Source organism: Lithobates pipiens, unplaced genomic scaffold (genome assembly GCF_037356315.1).
Source record: "Lithobates pipiens isolate NorthernLeopardFrog02 unplaced genomic scaffold, aLitPip1_a1.2 Scaffold_135, whole genome shotgun sequence".
In the NCBI taxonomy this organism is placed as follows: domain Eukaryota; kingdom Metazoa; phylum Chordata; class Amphibia; order Anura; family Ranidae; genus Lithobates; species Lithobates pipiens.
In genome coordinates this window covers 25860-49915 of record NW_027507724.1, presented here as the reverse complement: position 1 = coordinate 49915, position 24056 = coordinate 25860, and the positions used below count along the sequence as shown (strand labels likewise).

At 49.2% G+C, this 24056-nt stretch overlaps 7 pseudogenes; all 7 read right to left on the bottom strand.

The window, feature by feature from the left end:
* Positions 1 to 15580: 15580 nt before the first annotated feature.
* On the bottom strand, positions 15581 to 15699 carry LOC143981297 (5S ribosomal RNA; annotated as a pseudogene).
* Positions 15700 to 15797: 98 nt separating this feature from the next.
* LOC143981301 (5S ribosomal RNA) lies at positions 15798 to 15916 on the bottom strand (annotated as a pseudogene).
* Positions 15917 to 16456: 540 nt separating this feature from the next.
* Positions 16457 to 16575, bottom strand: LOC143981295 (5S ribosomal RNA; annotated as a pseudogene).
* Positions 16576 to 17766: 1191 nt separating this feature from the next.
* LOC143981300 (5S ribosomal RNA) lies at positions 17767 to 17885 on the bottom strand (annotated as a pseudogene).
* Positions 17886 to 18046: 161 nt separating this feature from the next.
* LOC143981298 (5S ribosomal RNA) lies at positions 18047 to 18165 on the bottom strand (annotated as a pseudogene).
* Positions 18166 to 18264: 99 nt separating this feature from the next.
* Positions 18265 to 18383, bottom strand: LOC143981299 (5S ribosomal RNA; annotated as a pseudogene).
* Positions 18384 to 18905: 522 nt separating this feature from the next.
* Positions 18906 to 19024, bottom strand: LOC143981302 (5S ribosomal RNA; annotated as a pseudogene).
* Between the last annotated feature and the right edge of the window lie 5032 nt (positions 19025 to 24056).

Sequence of the window (24056 nt, the reverse complement as noted above, 5' to 3'; positions counted from 1 at the left end):
ACTATATTCCCCTACTCTCCCGAATACGGAAAGACCTTGAGGAGTGGGGTGGGTCTTCACTGCCATGGTTCGGAAGGATCAATACCCTAAAGATGGACACCTTACCCAAATTCCTGTATTTATTACAAAAGGTTCCCATCCACGTCCCCAAATCATTTTTTACCTCCCTGCGCTCACTAGCCACCAGATTCATGTGGAGTTAAATTTAAATTGCTTACGCTTCCGAAGACAATGGGAGGAACAGGTCTCCCTGATTTTGAGACCTACCATACAGCTGCTCATATGGCTCGCATCCTAGAATGGTTCCCCCCGCCCTTTCTCCAAGGCTTCGGTGACCGTTGAACAAGACCTCTCTCCTGTAGACCTCCGGGCTCTTTTATGGGGTTACAAACACGACTACACTCGCTTGACATTCTTATCCCCACTGACTTTGGCCTCCTTGAAGCTATGGTATAGGAAAGGACTTAACATCACCCTCTCCTCTGACCCAGGCCCCCTGACATCCCTTTTTGACCATCCCGCTCTTCCACAAGGTATAGGGGCAGCCTCCCTAGGGGTCCCTTAAACGCACGGAGTGGCCACAAGCTTACACATTTGTACACTCATCGCAGGGGACTCCGGTCCCTCCGGCAGGCCCTGGAGACTGGCTCACAGCCTTACATATGTCCACATTTACCAAACACCTACACTCCTCCTCTCAAATACATCGCAAGCATACCAGCTTTGAGGAACTCTGTTCGCTTCCAGAAACTCCCAAACACTTCCTTTCCTCCTTATATAACCTACTACAGACTTTAGCACAAGATCAACTCCCGCACTACACTAGGATGTGGACTGCGGACCTGGGTGAAGACATCTCTGTGCCGGAATGGCAAACCTCTTTTCATTTCACGCATAAGTCAACCATCTCCTGCTACTCTCAAGAAAAGAACTACAAGCTCTTGTCCAGATGGTACAGAGACCCTGCAACTTTGCAAAAAATCTTCCCGTCTGCACCAGCCACTTGCTGGTGTTGTGAAACCTCAGTCGGAACATATATGCATGTCTGGTGGGACTGTGAGAGGATCCGCCCCTTCTGGACACAGGTTTTCGAGTGTTATAATCTTATAGCTGATAGACCAGTTCCTATTTCTCCGAAAATTGCACTACTCTCCATACTGCCTATACTGGTCTATAAAATCGCAGAGGCAAAGATTGCTTCGTTTCATTATGTCCTCTGCTAGGCAACTGATACCCGCTTATTGGAAGACAAAGAATACTCCCCCATTGTCACGGTGGGTATCAATTATGAATGATACCATGAGAATGGAGGAGATGCTGGCATTGGACAATGACACATACACCAAATTTATAACCCAATGGTCGATCTGGCTCCGCTTCTCCTCCTCTGACACTTTGTTGAACAAAATCTCGAACACATAGGGACACTCTGAGCTCCCTTTTACCCTACCCCCCTGTGCATAACCCTCTCCTCCTCCCTCTACTCTCCTCCCTCCCTGCTGTTCTGTTCACCCCCCTACCACATTGTTCCTTCTTTGTTTTGTTCTTCTCTTTCCTCTCTTCTCTCTCTTTCTGTCTCCTTTATGTTATTTATTACACATTACCTCATGTAGTAACCCATGAGCATCTCCCATTGGTATAACCTCGTGAATCAGAGAATAGGTTCTCTTCCCAATTCTCCAAGCTTACTGACGGGGACCAGCTATGGATGACAGTCATTGACTGGCCTCCCGTAAATGTATTTCTGTTACTGTTCTTTGCATACATTTATCTCATGATGTTTACTGTTTTTCTTGAAAAGCACCAATAAAAATATTTTCAAACACTAAAACTACTAGCCTGCCCTTTCTACGGTCGAGATCCTTCCCTAAGGTCTACCACTCTACTAACCCCTCCTCTAAGACCAAGGGAGTCCCCATTCTGATTTCTAGCAGGCTTCCCTGGGTTCTCAAGGATTCTCTGGTGGACCCTGGGGGCCAATATCTTTTTCTTAGTGGCCACATTGGAGAGCTCCTTTTTACATTTGCCACTGTGTACGCTCCCAATGATCAACAAGACACGTTTCTCAGAACTACCCTGCACAGATTATGTGACTTTCGGGAGGGCCAGTTGATATTAGGTGGGGACTTTAATGTCCCCTTTCGCCATCGGTTGACACTTCTGCCTCTTGCTCCTCACTCCCCATTTCCTCTAGAAAGCAGATAACTAAGTGTTTACTGAATGACCAATTAGCTGATGTCTGGCATCTGCAACACTCCGGGGAAAGGGACCACTCTTTTTGCTCTTCCCCTCACAAATCATACTTGAGGATAGACTTCTTGATTCCACATGACCAACTGCACTTGGTGAGCTCTTCCTCCATCGGCCTATTACTTGGTCCGACCACGCTCCTGTAGCCCCTACCTGCACCCTCTCTAGGAACCCCTCACCTAGGTCTCTATTCTGGCACCTTAATGAGAGCCTCCTCCAGATACCGGAAGTTTTAGCAGATGTGACCAGGGAATTGGACCTTTATTTCCAAGAAAACTAAATGCAGGACTGCAACCCGGGGATAATTTGAGAGGCTCACAAGTCAGTACTCCGCAGGGTACTTATCAGGCACGGGGCGCACATCAAACGAACATGGAAGGAACAGCTTGCTAATCTGTTTCGTGAACTTGCCTCTGTGGAAGCGAAACATAAACATGCCCCCTCACGGCCCTTAGCCCTTGTACAGACGGTCGGAGATTCCGACAACCAAATCCGTCGGATCTTGTCCGAAACTGTTGCATACACACGGTCGGACAAAGTTGTCGGAAAATCCGATCTTTCAGAACGTGATGACGTAATTTTGTTATGATGGGACTACATTTAGGCTAGTAGCCAATAGCTTTGATGTAGGAATTTGATCTGAGCATGCGTGGCACTTTGTCCGATCGGAATTCTCTACACATGATCGGAGTATGTCCGATCAGAGCAGTTTGGGGAAAATATTTCCAGCAAGTTGGAAAATTTGGTCCGACGGATATTCCGACGGAAACAGTCCGATGCATACCACACACAGTCGGAATATCCGACAAACCGCTCCGATCGGACACATTCCGACGGAATCTCCGATCGTGTGTACAAGGGATTAGAGATTGAATTGGGAATAGTGATGGCCGAACGGTTCGCCCGGCGGTCGTTTCGCGGCGAATTTCCGACTTTCGCCGTCCGCGGGTTCGAACGCCTTTTTCCGTCGTTCGCCCCGGCGGACTTACGTGTTTAATGTATACAAGAACTTTAACCTTTCGTGACACGTTTATCATGTGTTACAGGACAACCAATTGAGACATGACAGCTCATGGACACTTGGACATTCCCCCTAACCTATAAATACACCCGATCCGGTGGCCATTTTACATTCTTTCTTCTGTCACTGTAGGGAAAGGATCCTGTGTGGAGTAGGGACAGAGAAAACGCTAGCTATTTGGTACACAAAAGTTCTTTTCAGGACTGGTATAGGTGTTAGGTCAGCAGCCTGAGTTTCTTTTGTCAGTTTAGATAAAGGGACAGAGCGCTGTATGCTGCTATTTTAGGGACAGCTCAGCCAGATTAGTCTTTCTTCATCATCATCATCATCATCATCATTAGCTGTTACTATCAGGTCCACAAAAGAGCTGTTCCAGCTAATCGTTCCAGCCTACTCTTTTTTGCCAATTTGTATAGGGACAGGCAGGAAGCAGTGTGTCAGGCAGTGAGGATAATTTTAAAGACTTGCTGTTACTATTAGTTCCACAAAGGTTCTTTTCAGGACTGGTATCAGTGGTACGGTAATAGGCTTGTACACGTATAATATTCTTTCTTCCAAATATAGAAAGAATATTATACTTGACTGCTGCCCTTCTGCTGCAGTCTGCTAATCATTCACAACTCACTTGTTCCACAAAGCTCTTTATCAGGACTGGTAACTTGGTCTGTCTAGGGTGCTACGGTACATAGGCTTGGGTGCGGTACAGTCTGCTGTTCTGTAAGGACCGCTATCGGTCCACAATACATAGGGTTGCCGTGCACTACTGCTGACCGCTGCCCTATACTGCAGCAGTCCTTCATTGGTATAGGGACTGACGTACAGTCTGCTAATCACTAACACACAACCTGCTTGGTCCACAAAAGTTCTTATAAGGACTGGTAACTTGGTATAGGGTGCTACGGTACATAGGCCTGAGTGCGTTACAGTCTGCTGTTCTGTAAGGACCGCTATCGGTCCACAATACATAGGGTTGCCGTGCACTACTGCTGACCGCTGCCCTATACTGCAGCAGTCCTTCAGCGGTATAGGGACTGACGCACAGTCTGCTAAACACTAACACACAACCTGCTTGGTCCACAAAAGTTTTTATAAGGACTGGTAACTTGGTATAGGGTGCTACGGTACATAGGCCTGAGTGCAGTACAGTCTGCTGTTCTGTAAGGACCGCTATCGGTCCACAATACATAGGGTTGCCGTGCACTACTGCTGACCGCTGCCCTATACTGCAGCAGTCCTTCATTGGTATAGGGACTGACGTACAGTCTGCTAATCACTAACACACAACCTGCTTGGTCCACAAAAGTTCTTATAAGGACTGGTAACTTGGTATAGGGTGCTACGGTACATAGGCCTGAGTGCGTTACAGTCTGCTGTTCTGTAAGGACCGCTATCGGTCCACAATACATAGGGTTGCCGTGCACTACTGCTGACCGCTGCCCTATACTGCAGCAGTCCTTCATTGGTATAGGGACTGACGTACAGTCTGCTAATCACTAACACACAACCTGCTTGTTCCACAAAAGTTCTTATAAGGACTGGTAACTTGGTATAGGGTGCTACGGTACATAGGCCTGAGTGCGTTACAGTCTGCTGTTCTGTAAGGACCGCTATCGGTCCACAATACATAGGGTTGCCGTGCACTACTGCTGACCGCTGCCCTATACTGCAGCAGTCCTTCATTGGTATAGGGACTGACGTACAGTCTGCTAATCACTAACACACAACCTGCTTGGTCCACAAAAGTTCTTATAAGGACTGGTAACTTGGTATAGGGTGCTACGGTACATAGGCCTGAGTGCGTTACAGTCTGCTGTTCTGTAAGGACCGCTATCGGTCCACAATACATAGGGTTGCCGTGCACTACTGCTGACCGCTGCCCTATACTGCAGCAGTCCTTCAGCGGTATAGGGACTGACGCACAGTCTGCTAAACACTAACACACAACCTGCTTGGTCCACAAAAGTTTTTATAAGGACTGGTAACTTGGTATAGGGTGCTACGGTACATAGGCCTGAGTGCGTTACAGTCTGCTGTTCTGTAAGGACCGCTATCGGTCCACAATACATAGGGTTGCCGTGCACTACTGCTGACCGCTGCCCTATACTGCAGCAGTCCTTCATTGGTATAGGGACTGACGTACAGTCTGCTAATCACTAACACACAACCTGCTTGTTCCACAAAAGTTCTTATAAGGACTGGTAACTTGGTATAGGGTGCTACGGTACATAGGCCTGAGTGCGTTACAGTCTGCTGTTCTGTAAGGACCGCTATCGGTCCACAATACATAGGGTTGCCGTGCACTACTGCTGACCGCTGCCCTATACTGCAGCAGTCCTTCATTGGTATAGGGACTGACGTACAGTCTGCTAATCACTAACACACAACCTGCTTGTTCCACAAAAGTTCTTATAAGGACTGGTAACTTGGTATAGGGTGCTACGGTACATAGGCTTGAGTGCGGTACAGTCTGCTGTTCTGTAAGGACCGCTATCGGTCCACAATAGATAGGGTTGACGTGCACCACTGCTGACCGCTGCCCTATACTGCAGCAGTCCTTCAGCGGTATAGGGACTGACGTACAGTCTGCTAAACACTAATACACAACCTGCTTGGTCCACAAAAGTTCTTATAAGGACTGGTAACTTGGTATAGGGTGCTACGGTACATAGGCTTGAGTGCGGTACAGTCTGCTGTTCTGTAAGGACCGCTATCGGTCCACAATAGATAGGGTTGACGTGCACCACTGCTGACCGCTGCCCTATACTGCAGCAGTCCTTCAGCGGTATAGGGACTGACGCACAGTCTGCTAAACACTAACACACAACCTGCTTGGTCCACAAAAGTTTTTATAAGGACTGGTAACTTGGTATAGGGTGCTACGGTACATAGGCCTGAGTGCGTTACAGTCTGCTGTTCTGTAAGGACCGCTATCGGTCCACAATACATAGGGTTGCCGTGCACTACTGCTGACCGCTGCCCTATACTGCAGCAGTCCTTCATTGGTATAGGGACTGACGTACAGTCTGCTAATCACTAACACACAACCTGCTTGGTCCACAAAAGTTCTTATAAGGACTGGTAACTTGGTATAGGGTGCTACGGTACATAGGCCTGAGTGCGTTACAGTCTGCTGTTCTGTAAGGACCGCTATCGGTCCACAATACATAGGGTTGCCGTGCACTACTGCTGACCGCTGCCCTATACTGCAGCAGTCCTTCAGCGGTATAGGGACTGACGCACAGTCTGCTAAACACTAACACACAACCTGCTTGGTCCACAAAAGTTTTTATAAGGACTGGTAACTTGGTATAGGGTGCTACGGTACATAGGCCTGAGTGCAGTACAGTCTGCTGTTCTGTAAGGACCGCTATCGGTCCACAATACATAGGGTTGCCGTGCACTACTGCTGACCGCTGCCCTATACTGCAGCAGTCCTTCATTGGTATAGGGACTGACGTACAGTCTGCTAATCACTAACACACAACCTGCTTGTTCCACAAAAGTTCTTATAAGGACTGGTAACTTGGTATAGGGTGCTACGGTACATAGGCTTGAGTGCGGTACAGTCTGCTGTTCTGTAAGGACCGCTATCGGTCCACAATAGATAGGGTTGACGTGCACCACTGCTGACCGCTGCCCTATACTGCAGCAGTCCTTCAGCGGTATAGGGACTGACGTACAGTCTGCTAAACACTAATACACAACCTGCTTGGTCCACAAAAGTTCTTATAAGGACTGGTAACTTGGTATAGGGTGCTACGGTACATAGGCTTGAGTGCGGTACAGTCTGCTGTTCTGTAAGGACCGCTATAGGTCCACAATAGATAGGGTTGACGTGCACCACTGCTGACCGCTCACCTATACTGCAGCAGTCCTTCAGCGGTATAGGGACTAAGAGTTTTGTCACAGGGTCATTTAAAAAATGACATGCAGAGGAAGAGGCAGGCCCTTCCGCAGGGGTGGTAGGGGTAGGGCAGGAGCAACAGGCTTGAGCCAAAGTGGGAAGTTGCAGAAGGTGCGTTCAATTACTTTAAAGGATGCACCAGACTTGGTTGAGTGGCTCGCTCAGCCTTACTCTTCTGCACCCTCCTCATCCTCTCGATCTGCACCCTCTTCTTCACTCTCTGCTATGTGCACCCCCAAAGACACTACCACCAACAACACGACCACCACCACCACCACCACATACCTTCCGCTTGAGTCACTGGAATTATTTTCCGATCCATATCAAGAGGACATTTCTGATGCGCAGCCACTCTTGGTATTGGATCAGGAAGAGGAGGTAGCAACAAGCGCTACTCAGCAGTCTGACGCCAGTACCCAGATCAGCCCAAGGAGGAGGTTGGTCCCCGGTGTTGCTGCCTACTCTACTTATAGCGGTGGGGAAGGTGACGTTGATGATGACGTGTCTAGTGATGTCACGTGGGTGCCCACAAGAGAGGAAGAGGAGGGGAGTTCAGAGGGAGATATGGACCAGCAGATAGGGAGGAGAAGCAGCAATGACTTACATTGCACAGCAGGGACAAAGCAGACTGCAAATGTATCAGGAGCGAGTCATCGACCATGTACGGTCACATCTGGCGCTCCCAGGACACCGGCACATGGCTCCGCAGTGTGGGCTTTTTTTAACGTGTCCGCTGCTGACAATAGCGTTGCCATCTGCAATCTTTGCAGTCAACGCGTTAGTCGCGGTAAGCCCAATACTCACCTAGGGACGACCGCCTTAAGAAGGCACATGAGCAGCCATCACCGAGCCCAGTGGGAGCAACGGAACACACAAAGCCACACTGCAGGCTCTCACCGTCCAGCCTCGTCTTCTACTTCTCCTTCTCCTCTCTCCTCACAATTGTCCTCCACTCCACCTTCCATCACGCCAAGCTCACATTTTTCTGCAAAAAGGCAGGCTTCCGTGGGCCTAATGTTTGAGCGTAAAAAAATGATGACGCCGGATAACCCTCTTGCCCAACGGTTGGCGGCTGGCTTGTCAGAACTCATAGCCCGCCAACTACTGCCATATAAACTGGTGGACTCGGAGGCCTTTCGCAAATTTGTGGCCATTGGAACACCACAATGGAAGGTCCCAGGAAGGAAGTATTTCTCAGAGAAGGGCATCCCAGAGCTATATGGCCATGTTCAGCGGCAAGTGAATGTATCTCTGGCACACAGTGTCGGTGCCAAGATACATCTGACCACAGACACGTGGTCTAGCAAACACGGGCAGGGAAGGTATATCAGTTTTACTGCCCACTGGGTGAACCTTCTGACGGCCGTCAAGCATGTAACCCGTGGCACCCGTGTAGATTTGGTTTTACCGCCACGGATTGCATGCAGGCCTGACTCTTCTTCTCCTCCTCCTACTCCATCCTCCTCCCTCTCCTCCTCAGCTGCCTCCTCCTTTTCCGCTGCTAGCGTCTCTTCCACTGCACCGCCCAAGCTCCCCAGAACCTATTCCACATGCCAGGTGAGACGTTGCCATGCCGTGCTGCGTCTGTTGTGCCTGGAAGCAAAGAGCCACACTGGCCCGGCACTCCTTTCAGCTTTGCGTTCACAGGCAGATGAGTGGCTAACACCGCTCAATTTGACAGTTGGTAAAGTGGTGTGTGACAACGGTGCCAATCTGCTTAGCGCATTGAAACAGGGCAAAATCACGCACGTGCCGTGCATGGCACACGTCTTAAACTTGGTCGTGCAGCGATTCCTTGTCAAATACCCTGGGGTCCAGGACATCTTGCGGCAGGCAAGGAAAATCTCGGCCCATTTCAGAAGATCTTACACGGCCATGGCTCGCCTTGCTGACATTCAGCGGCGACACCATCTGCCGGTCAGACGTCTTATTTGCGATTGCCCGACGCGATGGAACTCAACCTTCTATATGCTTGATAGGCTGCTCCAGCAGAAACGTGCAGTTAACGTCTACCTGTATGAACTCTGCGAAAGAAACGGTTCTGGGGAGCTGGGTTTTTTTTCACCGCGCCAGTGGCTGCTCATGCGCGACACATGCAGACTTCTGCGGCCATTTGAGGAGATCACCAAACTGGTCAGTCGCAGCCATGGCGCCATCAGTGACATGGTACCTTATGCCTTCTTTCTGGAGCGTGCATTGCGTCGTGTCATTGATCAGGCTGTGGAGGAGCAGGAGCGGGAAGATGAGGAAGTCGCAATGCTGGATGAATTCCCAGGGGGGGCTACTCTATCTGAGACAAGTCAACAACAGGAGTCTGATGAGGAGTCAGAGGAGGATGGTGCCGGGGCGGATGAGCAGGAGCAAGAAGAGCATGCTTTAAACCTTTCTGGGATCCCTGTTGTGCGAGGATGGGGAGAGGAGAATGAAGAGGACGACATTATCCTGGATGATGAGCAGGAGCCAGGCCACCACACCGCTTCCACTTTAGTGCAAATGGGGGCCTTCATGCTCCAGTGTTTTAATAGGGACCCCCGTATAAAAAGCATGAGGGTCAAGGACCAGTACTGGGTGGCAACGTACTTAGACCCCCGGTACAAACACAAAATGGCGGAAATGTTACCGCCGTCGCAGAGGGCTGTCAGAATGCAGCACTTCCAGGCCTTGCTTCGAGAAATGCTGCATTCTGCTTTTGCGTGCGCTGGCAGAGGAGCAATTCCCACTCCCAGAGAAGGATTTGCGGGTACCAATCCAACAGCGCCTGCAAGAAGAGGCCGGTTTGAAGATGTGTTGGTGACTTCGGATATGAGGTCATTCTTTCAGCCGACCCATCGACAGGTGTCATCCGGATCCAGCATCAGGGAACGCCTAGACCGTCAGGTGTCCGACTACATTGGGTTAACGGCCGATGTGGACGCTCTGAGGAGTGATGAACCCCTAGACTACTGGGTGGGCAGGCTTGACCTCTGGCCAGAGCTTGCCCAATTTGCAATCGAACTGTTGGCTTGCCCCTCATCCAGTGTCCTGTCCGAAAGGACGTTCAGCGCAGCAGGGGGGATTGTGACCGATAAGCGTACTCGCCTAGCTCACCACAGTGTTAACTACCTCACATTTCTAAAAATGAATGAGGCATGGATCTCGGAGGAATTCAACACATGTGATCAGTAGACCATGTATATGTCTATAAACAATTTTTGGAATCAAGCACACAGACCTTCTTAATTCATTTGGCTCACTTCCCTGACCCAAAAAAGCACACCGTACTATATGCCCCTACCCTCCTCTTTGAAGAGGTTGAGCGGTGTCATATTTCTACTGGGGCTGCTTATTATGAGGGGTTCCCACCATCCCTGTGCTGTGCTGACTTCCTCCTGGGTGTTCTTATTATGAGGGGCTCCCACCATCCCTGTGCTGTGCTGACTTCCTCCTGGGGGTTCTTATTATGAGGGGATCACACCATCCCTGTGCTGTGCTGACTTCCTCCTGGGGCTGCTTACGGTGCTGCTGTCAGCGCTGTATGTCACGGAGCTGCTGTCAGCGCTGTATGTCACGGAGCTGCTGTCAGCGCTGTATGTCACGGAGCTGCTGTCAGCGCTGTATGTCACGGAGCTGCTGTCAGCGCTGTATGTCACGGAGCTGCTGTCAGCGCTGTATGTCACGGAGCTGCTGTCAGCGCTGTATGTCACGGAGCTGCTGTCAGCGCTGTATGTCACGGAGCTGCTGTCAGCGCTGTATGTCACGGTGCTGCTGTCAGCGCTGTATGTCACGGAGCTGCTGTCAGCGCTGTATGTCACGGTGCTGCTGTCAGCGCTGTATGTCACGGAGCTGCTGTCAGCGCTGTATGTCACGGAGCTGCTGTCAGTGCTGTATGTCACGGAGCTGCTGTCAGCGCTGTATGTCACGGAGCTGCTGTCAGCGCTGTATGTCACGGAGCTGCTGTCAGCGCTGTATGTCACGGAGCTGCTGTCAGCGCTGTATGTCACGGAGCTGCTGTCAGCGCTGTATGTCACGGAGCTGCTGTCAGCGCTGTATGTCACGGAGCTGCTGTCAGCGCTGTATGTCACGGTGCTGCTGTCAGCGCTGTATGTCACGGAGCTGCTGTCAGCGCTGTATGTCACGGTGCTGCTGTCAGCGCTGTATGTCACGGAGCTGCTGTCAGCGCTGTATGTCACGGAGCTGCTGTCAGCGCTGTATGTCACGGAGCTGCTGTCAGCGCTGTATGTCACGGTGCTGCTGTCAGCGCTGTATGTCACGGAGCTGCTGTCAGCGCTGTATGTCACGGTGCTGCTGTCAGCGCTGTATGTCACGGAGCTGCTGTCAGCGCTGTATGTCACGGAGCTGCTGTCAGCGCTGTATGTCACGGAGCTGCTGTCAGCGCTGTATGTCACGGTGCTGATGTCAGTGCTCTGTATTACGGTGCTGCTGTCAGTGCTCTGTATCTCCTGCACCCTCTTGTTTGCCTACCCTGGTCCCTGACCTTCCCTCTCCTCCATTGCCTTCATTAGCTCCATAGTCCTGAATTGTCAGAACAATTTCCCAAATAAAAAAAAAATGCTTGTAGTTATCGATCCCAAATTCACCTCATACATGTATTATGCTATTGTCCAGGTGGTGGGACTACGTGCTACCCCCTAATAATTACCCCGTGGCCGCAAATTCGACCTAAAGGTTTGCGAAATTCGCCTCCCATTGAAGTCAATGGAGCCCGCGGCGAACGGTCGTTTTCGCGAACGTTTGTGTCCGTTCGCGTTTCGCGTTCGCGAAACGTCCCGTCGGAAGTTCGTCCATCACTAATTGGGAACACTTCGTACCCAGATTACTGACCTACTCCATTATAAAGCGAAAGCGGCACTTCAGTTTTGTCGTAAACTGACGTAGGAGTCAGGGGAAAAATGCGGAAAAAAAAACGAAGCCAGGTCGGTAAAGGAGTTGAAATCTGCCTCTTACATACCACAGTTGATAGATGAGAATGGCCAGAGGGCCTCTACCCCAACCCAAATAGCCAAAGTCTTTGAGAAATTTTACTCTGATCTCTACAACCTGCCCGATTCAGGGTCCAGACAGGACAATATAGACAGATATGTAACCGGTTCAGGTCTACCAACCCTCTCATCGGAATCACGGGAGTACTTGGAGGACCCGATCACACTGGAAGAAGTCCAGACGGCCGTGGGACCTCTGAAGGTGGGTAAGGCTCCGGGCCCTGACGGATATACCGCACAATACTATAAGACCTTCCTCCCTATTCTCGGCCCGTGCTTGGTGAATTTATTTAATACTCTGAGCTTGAATGGGGATTTTCTTTGAAAATGGGATTTTCCTGAGGATACCCTTAGAGCCCACATCTCGTTGATACCTAAGGAGGGCAAAGACCCGGGTCATCTGAGACCCCTTGTCTTTTTGTGAGTACTGATGCCGAGAAGGTTTTTGATCAGGTTAAATGGACATTCATGTTCTCGGTCCTTCGCCATATAGGTCTGAGTGAACAGATGCTGGCATGGATAAGTAAGATATACTCACGCCCTTCAGCTCAAGTCAAAGCGAATGGGGTGCTCTCATCTCCCCTTGACATCGGGAATGGGACCAGACAGGGTTGCCCCCTGTCGCCCCTATTATTCGCACTCTCATTGGAACCCTTTCTCTCTACAATTCGACAAAACTCAGACATAACGGGACTCCAAATGGGTACTATTGAGTGCAAGATATCTGCCTACGTGGATGACATACTGTTCTCGCTGACAAATCCCAGAGTTTCCTTGCCAAATCTCCTTCGGGAATTCCAGATATATGGGATACTTCTTGAAATCAGAGGCCATGGGGGTTGCAGTCCCCCCGCATACGTTACTAGACTTGCAGTCCAATTTTCGATTTAAATGGGCCCATACAGCCCTTAAGTACTTAGGTACTTACATTCCACTGGACATCGAGCGTACGTTTATGTTGAACTTCCCCCCACCCCTTGTCACTAAGATCCGCAGTTTGCTTCACGGGTGGCATTCTGGCCTCCATTCCTGGTTCAGGAGATGCAACCTCATTAAAATGAACATACCATATAAATTTACCTATCTTTTCCAAGCTCTCCCGATCCAGATTCCAGTCCCGTTTTTTAAGCAAGCTCAATCCCTGCTCACTCAATTTAACTGGGCCCACAAAAATCCCAGACTTAAGTGGTCACAGCTGACATAGTCTAAACAACAGGGAGGGTTGGTTCTCCCTGACTTGCGACGCTACTACCTGGCCTCCCATCTGGGGCGTGTATTGGACTGGAATTGAAACAAACTCTCTAAGCTCTGGGTGCAACTAGAACAATCTCACTCCCGAATTCCGCTAAGAAGAGCCATGTGGTGCTATAAGGATTTACCCACAGAATTGACGTCACATCCCACTATAGTGGCTTCATTTAAAGTCAGTCACCTGATCGCTACCCAAAACACACTCACGTCTTTGACTTCCCCCCTATTCCCTATACGTGGCCATCCGAACTTTGAACCGGGACCCACTTAGGCCGCGTACACACGCGCGGACTGTTCGCCCAACTTTGTCCGCTGAACAGTGTTTGGGCGGACAGTCCGCTCGTGTGTGGGCTTTCAGCGGACAGTTTCAGCGGACAGTTTGACGAACAAGGTTTTTCGGAAATTCCGTAAAACTGTCCGCTGAAACCTTGTTTCAGCGAACAGTCCGCCCGTGTGTAGGCTTGTTCGTCAAACTAAGTTCCGCGCATGCTCAGAAAGGATTTACACGCCGAAAGTTATAATGCAGTGTATAGGACGTCGTATTTTTCGTCCCGTCGTACGTGCCGTTCACGTCATCGCGCAAGGTTTCAGCAAACTGTTCGTTCGTCGTGTGTGGCCATGTCCGTCCATGCTAATTTTGAGCGGACTGTTTGCCGAAACTGTTGGACGGACAAAGTTGGGCGAACAGTCCGTGCGTGTGTACGCGGCCTTAGAAATTCCAACCTAGACCATGCGTCTAAAGTCGTCATTGACAGAAAATGGCCTTCTATCTCAACCCTAACAGATCCGACAGGGCTTTTCCAACTGCCTTTTTGGAGAGCGGCGCAACGACATAATTTTCTCCATTCCATCCCCAATCCTCAAACTTTCGCCTGCCCTCAGACGGAGTTTGAGACTCTATGCAGGAGCGAAGGCCCTTTGGCCCACATTCTCTCTCAAACAGATCACCCACACTTAACCCGTCTGTCCAACTGGGAAAAGGACCTTAATTGCTTGTTTTCCCCAACACAGAGACAACGCATTATCACTTTGGCTCTCAAAACCTTGCTGTGCACGAAGATACAGGAGACGAATTTTAAACTTCTCACCAGGTGGTATTTGACACCATCAAAGCTGCATAAATCTTTCCCCTCTTCCTCGAACATATACTGGGGGTGTGGAGAAGAAGACGGTCACGTTGCTCCACATTTTTTGGTCCTGCCCCAGCTTGGTGGACTTCTGGACAGAGATCCGATGTATAACACAAAATTCACAGACTTCTCCATCCCGGAAGAGGCTGCATTCTTTCTCTTGCACCATTCACAGATTCCCATTAAGAAGTACAAAAAATCTATTTTATGGCATGTGATAAATGCGGCGAAATCCTGCATCCCTCTCTATTGGAAAAAATGTTCCCCCGCTTTCATTACTCACTGGCTTAGGAAAATAGAGGACATTAAAAAAATGGAGGACAAGGTAAGCAAGAATTTTTTAAACAAACCTGGGACATCTGGAATACCTTTATATTCTCGCTGGAAGGATGTCGCCTGCTGTCGCCTTAGTGCTCTGAGCTTTCCTTGACTGGCCCCTTGGGCAGTGGCTGCCATCGTGTCTCGACCCCTCTTCTCCTTTCCTGATCTTTCACCCTTCTCTTTTTTGCCTTCCTCCCCTATCTCTCACCCCCTCCACCCCCTCTCTCTTTTGGAAAAAGTGGAAAATTGGGAATGACGGCCCAACACCCCCCTCTGGATGGATTATGCCGTAGGGACCTGGGGTTTGTGTGACCCTGGATCTTGGTACAGTACTTTATCCGTGCCTCGAATCATTATGATTGATGGAAGGCAGACTCACAGTTGCGAATATACCTGTATCAAGTATTGTTCAGCTGCTTTTTGCTCTGTATTTCTCTGTTGCATTATGTACTCGGGGGACCGTCTTAACCTGTTTGGAGAAAAAAATTATATTTGAAAAAAAAAAGAAGCCTACGACACCTGATATTCCCAGGCGGTCTCCCATCCAGGCATTAACCAGGCCGGACCCTGCTTAGCCTCCAAGATCAGACGAGATGGAACAGATTCAGGGTGATGTGGCCGTAACCAATATATTCAGGCACTCTCAACTCTCTTGACAAACGCCAAGATGGTCACCTTGAGAACAAGCGGAAAAAAATAGGTCAACGGCAACAACATAAAAAGAAGCCTACGGCATCTGGAAATCCCAGGCGGTCTCCCATCCAGGTACAAACCAGGCCCAACCCTGCTTAGCCTCTGAGATCAGATAAGATTGGGCTCTTTCAGGGTGATGTGGCCATAGGAGCTTTCTTCAGGCACTCTCAACCCTCTTGACTAACGCCAAGATGGTCACCTTGGGAAACAAACAAAGAAAACAAGTCAACGCCAACAACATAAGAAGAAGTCTACAGCACCTAGTATTCCCAGGTGGTCTCCCATCCGGGTATTAACAAGGCCCGACCCTGTTTAGTCTCTGAGATCAGACGAGATCTGGTGCTTTCAGGGTTATGTGGCCATAGGCGAGCTCTTCAGGCACTCTCAACCCTCTTGACAAACACCAAGATGGTCACCTTGGTAAACAAACAAAACAAAAACAAGTGAACGCCAACAACATAAAAAGAAGCCTTCAGCACCTAGTATTCCCAGGTGGTCTCCAATCCAGGTACTAGCAAGGCCCAACCCTGTTTAGTCTCTGAGATCAGAGGAGATCGGGCGCTTTCAGGGTTATGTGCCCATAGGCAATCTCTTTGGGCACTCTCAACCCTCTTGACAAATGCCAAGATAGTCACCTTGAGATACAAGCGAAAAAAACAGGTCAATGTCAACAACATAAAAAGAAGAATACGGCACCTGGTATTCCAACGCCATCTCCCATCCAGGTACTAACTAGGCCCAACCCTTCTTAGCCTCAGAGATGAGAGGAGATAGGGCTCTTTCAGGGTGATGCTGCTGTAAGCGATCTCTTTGGGCACTCTCAACCCTCTTGACAAATGCCAAGATGGTCACCTTGGGAAACAAGCGGAAAAAAACAAAACAAATCAACGCCAACAACATAAAAAGAAGCCTACAATAACTGGTATTCCCAGGTGGTCTCCCATCCAGGTACTAACCAGGCCTGACTCTTCTTAGCCTCCAAGATCAGACGAGATTGGGTGCTTTCAGAGTGATGTGGCCATAGGCAATCTCTTCAGGCACTCTCAACCCTCTTGACAAACACCAAGATGGTCATCTTGGGAAACAAGCAAAAAAAAAAACAGGTCAACGCCAACAACATAAAAAGAAGCCTACGACACCTGGTATTCCCAGGCGGTCTCCCCTCCAGGTACTAACAAGGCCCGACTCTTCTTAGCCTCCAACATCAAACGAGATTGGGTGCTGTCAGGGTGATGAAAGTGCCTGATCTCTTCAGGCACTTTCAACCCTCTTGACAAATGCCAAGATGGTCACCTTGGGAAACAAGCAAAAATAAATAAGTCAATGCAAACAACTTAAAGAAAAAACCTATGGCATCGAGAAATCCCAGGCGGTCTCCCATCCAGGTACTAACCAGGTCCCAACCCTGCTTAGCCTCTGAGATCAAATGAGATTGAGCTCTTTCAGGGTGATGCGGCCATAGTAGATTTTTTCAGGCACGCTCAACCCTCTTGACAAACGCCAAGATGGTCACCTTGGGAAACAAACAAAAAAAACAAGTCAACGCCAACAACATAAAAAGAAGCCTACAGCACCTAGTATTCCCAGACGGTCTCCCATCCAGGTATTAACAAGGCGCGACCCTTTCTAGCCTCTGAGATCAGAGGAGATTGGGCGCTTTCAGGGGGATGTGCCCATAGGCAATCTCTTTGGGCACTCTCATCCCTCTTGAAAAATGCCAAGATAGTCACCCTGGGAAACAAGCGAAAAAAAACAGGTCAACGCCAACAACATAAAAAGAAGAATACGGCACCTGGTATTCCAAGGCTGTCTACCATTCAAGTACTAACTAGGCCCAACCCTTCTTAGCCTCCGAGATCAGAAGAGATAGGGTGCTTTCAGGGTGATGCGGCTGTAAGCGATCTCTTTAGGCACTCTCAACCCTCTTGACAAATTCCAAGATGATCACGTTGGGAAACAAGCGAAAAAAAAACAGGTCAACACCAACAACATAAAAAGAAGCCTGCGGCATCTGGAAAACCCAGGCGGTCTCCCATCCAGGTACAAACCAGGCCCAAGCCTGCTTAGCCTCTGACACCAGACGAGATTGGGCGCTTTCAGGGTGTTGTGCCCGTAAGCAATTTCTTTGTGCACTCTCAACCCTCTTGACAAATGCCAAGATGGTCACCTTGGGAAACAAGGGAAAAAAAACAGGTCAACGCCGACAACATAATGAGAAGCCTACGGCACCTGGTATTCTCAGGCTGTCTCCCATCCAGATACTAACCAGGCCCATCGCTGCTTAACCTCCGAGATCAGATGAGATTGCGCTCTTTCAGGGTGATTTGGCCGTAGGCACTCTCTTTGGGCACTCTGAAGCCTCTTGACAAAGGCCAACATGGTCACCTTGGGAAACAAGCTAAAAAAAAACAGATCAAAGCCAACAACATAAAAAGAAGCCTACGGCATCTGGTATTCCCAGGCGATCTCCCAATCAAGACACTAACCAGGCCAGATCCTTCTATGGCACCTGGTCTTCCCAGGCAGTCTCCCATCCAGGTACTAACCAGGCCTGACGCTGCTTAGCCTCTGAAATCAAACGAGATCGGGTGCTTTCAGGGTTATGTGGCCGTAAGCGTTTTCTTCAAGACACGCCCAACCCCCTTGACAAACGCCAAGATGGTCGCCTTGAGAAATTAGCGAAAAAAACAGGTCAAAGCCAACCACATAAAAAGAAGCCTATAGCACCCAGTATTCCCAGGCGGCCCCCCATCCTGGTACTAACCAGGCCCAACACTGCTTAGCCTCCGAGATCAGAGAAGATCGGGTGCTTTCAGGGTGATGGGGCCGTAGGTGATCTCTTTGAGCACTCTCAACCCTGTTGTTAAACGTCAAGATAGTCACCTTGGGAACCAAGCAAAAAAAAAAACAGGTCAACGCCAACAACATAAAATGAAGCCTACGGCACCTGGTATTCCCAAGCAGTCTCACATCCTAGTACTAACCAGGCCTGACCCTGGATAGCCTCCCAGGCCAGACAAGATCAAGCGCTTTCAGGATGATGTGGCCATAGGCGATCACTTAGGGCACTTTCAACCCTCTTGACAAACGGCAAGAAGGTCACCTTGGGAAACAAGTGAAAATAAACAGGCCAAAGCCAACAACGTAAAAAGAAGCCTACGGCACCTGGTACCATCAAGGTACTAACCAGGTTGTACACTGCGAGGCCTCCGAGATCAGACAAGATTGGGCGCTTTCAGGGTGATGGGGCTGTAGGTGATCTCTTTGGGCACTCTCAACCCTCTTGACAAACGCCAAGATGGTCACCTTGGGAAACAAGCAAAAATAAACAGGTCAAGGCCAACAACATAAAAAGAAGCCTACGGGACCTGTTATTCCCAGACATTCTCCCATCCTGGTACTAACCAGGCCCGACACTGCTTAGCCTCCGAGATCAGACAAGATCGGGTGCTTTCAGGGTGATGGGGCCGTAGGTGATCTCTTTGGGTACTCTAAACCCTCTTGTTAAACGCCAAGATGGTCACCTTGGGAAACAAGCAAAAATAAACAGGTCAACGCCAACAACATAAAAAGAAGCCTACGGCACCTGGTATTCACAGATGGTCTCCCATACAGGTATTAACCAGGCCGTACACTGCTAGGCCTCCGAGATCAGATGAGATTGTGCGCTTTCAGGGTGATGTGGCCATAGGTGTTCTATTCAGACACTCTCAACCCTCTTGACAAATGGCAAGATGGTCATTTTGGGAAACAAGTGAAAAAAAACAGGTCAACGCCAACAACATAGACCCTGGCGGTCTCCCATCTGACCCTGACCCTGCTTAGCCTCTGAGATTGGACGCTTTCAGGGTGATGTGACCTTAGGCGAACGCTTCGGGACATACTCAAAACTCTTGACAGATGCTAAAATGGTCACCTTGGGAAACAAGTGAAAAAAAAAACAGGTCAAAGCCAACAATATAAAAAGATTCCTACGGCACCTGTAATTAGGTACTATCCAGGCCGGACCCTGCTTAGCCTCTGAGATCAGATGAGATCGGGCGCTTTCAGGGTGATGTGGCCGTAGGAGATTTCTTTGGGCTCTCTCAGCCCTCTTGACAAATGCCAAGATGGTCACCTTGGGAAACAAGCGGGAAAAAAAAACATGTCAACTCCAACAACATAAAAAGAAGCCTACGGCAGGTGGTATTCCCAGTCGGTCTCCCATCCACTTACTAATCAGGCCCCGACAATGCTTAGCCTCCGAGATCAGACAAGATCGGGCACTTTCAGGGTGATTTGGCCGTAGGCACTTTCTTTGGGCACTCTCAACCCTCTTGACAAACGCCAAGATGGTCATCTTGGGAAACAAGCGAAAAAAAACAGGTCAACGCCAACAACATAAAAAATAGGATTTTTATATACAGCTTACCTGTAAAATCCTTTTCTTGAGAGTACATCATGGGACACAGGAGCTTCATTACATAGTGGGTTATATAGGCACTTCTGTTGATTGGACACTGGTTAACCCCCAATTAAGGAGAATTCCTCCCCTATATAACCCCTCCCATATGATATGGGAGACACCTCAGTTTTGTAGCAAAGCAATAGGAAACCACGTAAAACCCAAGAGGGGCGGGAGCTCTTTGTCTCGTGATGTACTCTCAAGAAAAGGATTTTACAGGTAAGCTGTATATAAAAATCCTATTTTCTTGATCATACATCACGGGACACAGGAGCTTCATTACATAGTGGGATGTCCCAAAGCAATGCTCAGATTGAGGGGAGGGAGACACAGATCATAATATATAGACCGCCAAGGACCGGAGTACACTGCGCCCAAAGGCGATATCCTCTTGCCCTCTGACATCCACCTGATAGAATCTGGTGAATGTGTGGACTGATGACCAAGTTGTAGCCTTACAGATCTGAGCCAGGGAGGCCTGGTGATGCACTGCCCAAGAAGCACTTACAGCCCTAGTTTAGTGCGCTTTCACTTGAAAAGGAGGGATCTTCTCTTTAACACTATAGGCCTGAGAAATAATCTGTCTAATCCACCTTGAGAGAGTGGATTTTGATGCCGCCTGGCCCTTCCTAGGGCCTTCCGGCAAAATAAATAAGCAATCAGTTTTCTTTATCTGAGCAGTTGCCTGAAGATAGATACTGATTGCCCTTACCACATCCAAAGTGTACAAAGATTCTTCTTCTGCGGACTGTGGGTCCGGAAAAAAGGATGGTAGGATTACATCTTGATTCAAATGGAATCCTGAAACCACCTTAGGCAGAAAGGACCTGTTGGGACGCATTACCACCCGGTCCTTATGAATAATTAGATACGGCTCTTTGCTGGAGAGAGCTGCTAGTTCTGACACTCTTCTAGCCGTGGATATGGCTACCAAGAAAACCAATTTTTTAGTCAAAAGAACTAACGAAGCCTGATGCAAAGGTTCAAAAGGTTGCCCCTTCAAAACTGAGAGAACCTAATTCAGATCCCATGGGCATACCGGAGGTTTGACTGCTGGCCTTATCCTCATAGCCCCCTGGATGAAAGCCCGCACCAGAGAATGCGATGCAAGTGGCTTCTGAAAAAACACTGACAAGGCCAAAATCTGCACCTTGATAGTGCTTACGGCAAAATAATTTCTAGGCCTGACTGGAGGAAGGTCAAGATCCTGCTAGTGACATACTTTCTAGGATGCCATTCCCTGAGTTCACACCAGGAAACATATGCCCTCCAGATTTTGTAGTAAATAAGCCTGGAGGCCGGCTTTCTGGCATTGACCAGAGTAGAAAGGACTGGCCCCGAAAGCCCACGGTCTCTCAGAATGTGGGTCTCAGCAGCCAAACCATCAATTTCAGACTGTGTAAAGCAGGATGGTAAATTGGACCCTGTGAGAGCAGATCTGGCCGGAGAGGGAGGATCCACGGCCTGCCTACTGCCAACTTCATGATCTCTGCATACCACGGTCGCCTGGGCCAAGCCGGGGCTACCAAAAGAACCGACTTTGTCTCCCTCTTGACTCTTCCCAGGAACCGCGACAGAAGCGGACATGGGGGAAGGCATAAATCAAATTGTACTGATCCCAGGGAACTGTCAGCGCATCCGACCCCTGAGCGAGTGTATCTCTTGTCCTTCACACAAATTTGTCCAGTTTTCTGTTGAACCTGGATGCAAACAGATCTACGTCTGGAGTACCCCACCTGCGACATATGTTCCAAAACACGTAGGGGTGCAGAGCCCATTCTCCTGGGCACAACTGCTGGCGGCTCAAAAAATCCGCCTGCCAATTTTCCACTCCTGGAATGAAGACTGCAGAAAGGCATGGAACATGCCTTTCGGCCCAGACAAGTATGCAATTCACCTCTTTTTGCGCAACCAGACTCCTGGTACCGCCCTGGTGATTGATATAGGCCACTGCTGTGGCATTGTCGGACTGAACCCGAACAGGAAGACCCCGTATTCTGAAAGACCAGTTTATGAGAGCCATATAAACTGCCCGGATCTCCAAGGCATTTATGGGCAGTAGCTTCTCGATCGCAGACCATTTTCCCTGCGAGCACGTCTCCTCCAACACTGCTCCCCAGCCTGTCAGGCTGGCATCTGTCGTAATAATCTTCCATGGAAGAGGAAGTAAAGTTTTGCCTTTCAGCAAATTCTCGGTTTGTAACCACCAAAAGAGACTCTTGTGTGTCCCTGGGGATAGACGCATAGGAAGATCCAAGGACTGGGGCTTCCTGTTCCAAGCCGCAAGGATGCATCTTTGCAGAGGCCTTGAGTGGAACTGGGCGAATGGAATGGCCTCGAAGGAGGCGACCATTTTTCCTAACAGTCTCATGCACAACCGAATGGGGGAAGATCTTCTGCCCAGAATTAGGCACACCAGATCCCCAATGGCCAAGGCTTTTGGCCTTGGTAGAAACACCTTGCCCTGAGTGGTGTCGATAACCATACCCAGGTATTCCAACCTGGTAGCAGGCTGTAAGGACGACTTTTCTAGGTTTATAATCCAACCTAGGCGTTCCAGGTGTTCTAGCGTTCTGGTAACACTGTGGTTCAGGAGCTCTACTGTTTTCTCTATGAGAAGCAAATCATCTAGATAAGCCATGACGGCTATAACCTGAGCTCTTAGGTTTGCAAAGAGAGGGTCCAGAATCTTTGTGAAGACTCGAGGGGCCGTAGCGAGCCCTAACGGCAAGGCCACAAATTGAAAATGGCGCCACTCTACCGCAAACCTTAGATACTTTTGGTGTGCGGGAAAAATTGGCACATGGAGATATGCATCCTTGATGCCATAAACTCTCCCCCTTGCAGGGAGGAGACCACAGTGCGAATTGACTGCATTCGGAAGGACCGGATGCGTAAAAACCGGTTCAGATCCTTCAGATCCAGGATAGGTCTGACACTTCCATTTGGCTTTGAAACGGTGAAGAGATTCGAGTAAAACCCTGAACCCTGTTCTTTTCGGTCCACTTCTACTATCACCCCCTGGGATAGTAAGTGATCTAAGGCCAGAAATAGCGGTCTTTGCTTTACTGGATCCCTGGGGATCCTTGACCTTAGAAAGCGAGAAGGTGGAATCTCCTGAAACTCCAGCTTGTAGCCTAGAGATACCGAAGAGACCACCCACTTATCCCGGATCTCTTCCCACCAGGCTTCCGCAAACTGCGGGAGCCTTCCCCCCACTCGGCCGAGCGGGGGCGCCCCTTCACAAGGAAGCTTTTGGGCTCTGCTTGGCAGGCTTTCGCCCCCAGGATTTCTTCTGCCTCTGGGCCCGGCCTTGAGCCTTTCCTGTAGAGGGGGGTTGAGAAGGCCGTCACCACTGCTTAAAGCTTGATGCTCCGGGAGAGAGAGAACGCCTAAATGATGGACGTTTGCTCCTTTTGACTGGAAGGAGAGTAGATTTACCCCCTGAAATTTTTTGGACGAATTTGTCTAATTCTTCTCCAAACAAACATTCCCCTTTAAACGGGAACCCAATCAAATGCTTCTTGCATGATAGCTCAGCTGCCCAATTCTTTAGCCATAGGGCCCTTCGCATGTGTACCAACAGGAGAGACAAATGAGATGCTTGTTGGACAGAATCCAAAATCGCATCAATCATGAAACACAGAATTTGAGGTATTTCTGCATAATTCTCCACTTCCTCACTGGGAAGGAGGCCAAGCATCTGCTTAATCTGTTCCTTGAGGAACTGACACAACCCCACAGCTGCGACTGTAGGTTGCACTACAGCGCCAGTCATGGAAAAGGAGGCTTTTAATAATGTTTCCAGCTTCTTATCAGTTGGATCTTTAAGTACCTGAGCATTATCCAAAGGACAGGTCAGGTTTCTATTCACGCAAGAAACAGCCGCATCGACAGATGGGACCCCCCATTTCTTGGTGAAACTTTCCTCCAGAGGATAAAGCACAGAAAACCTTTTAGAAGGAGCAAACAGTTTATCGGGATGTCCCCAATCCTCATACAACAATTTATCCATTAAGGGATGAATTGGAAAGGAAAAGGCAGTCTGTGGGATTTTCCTGAC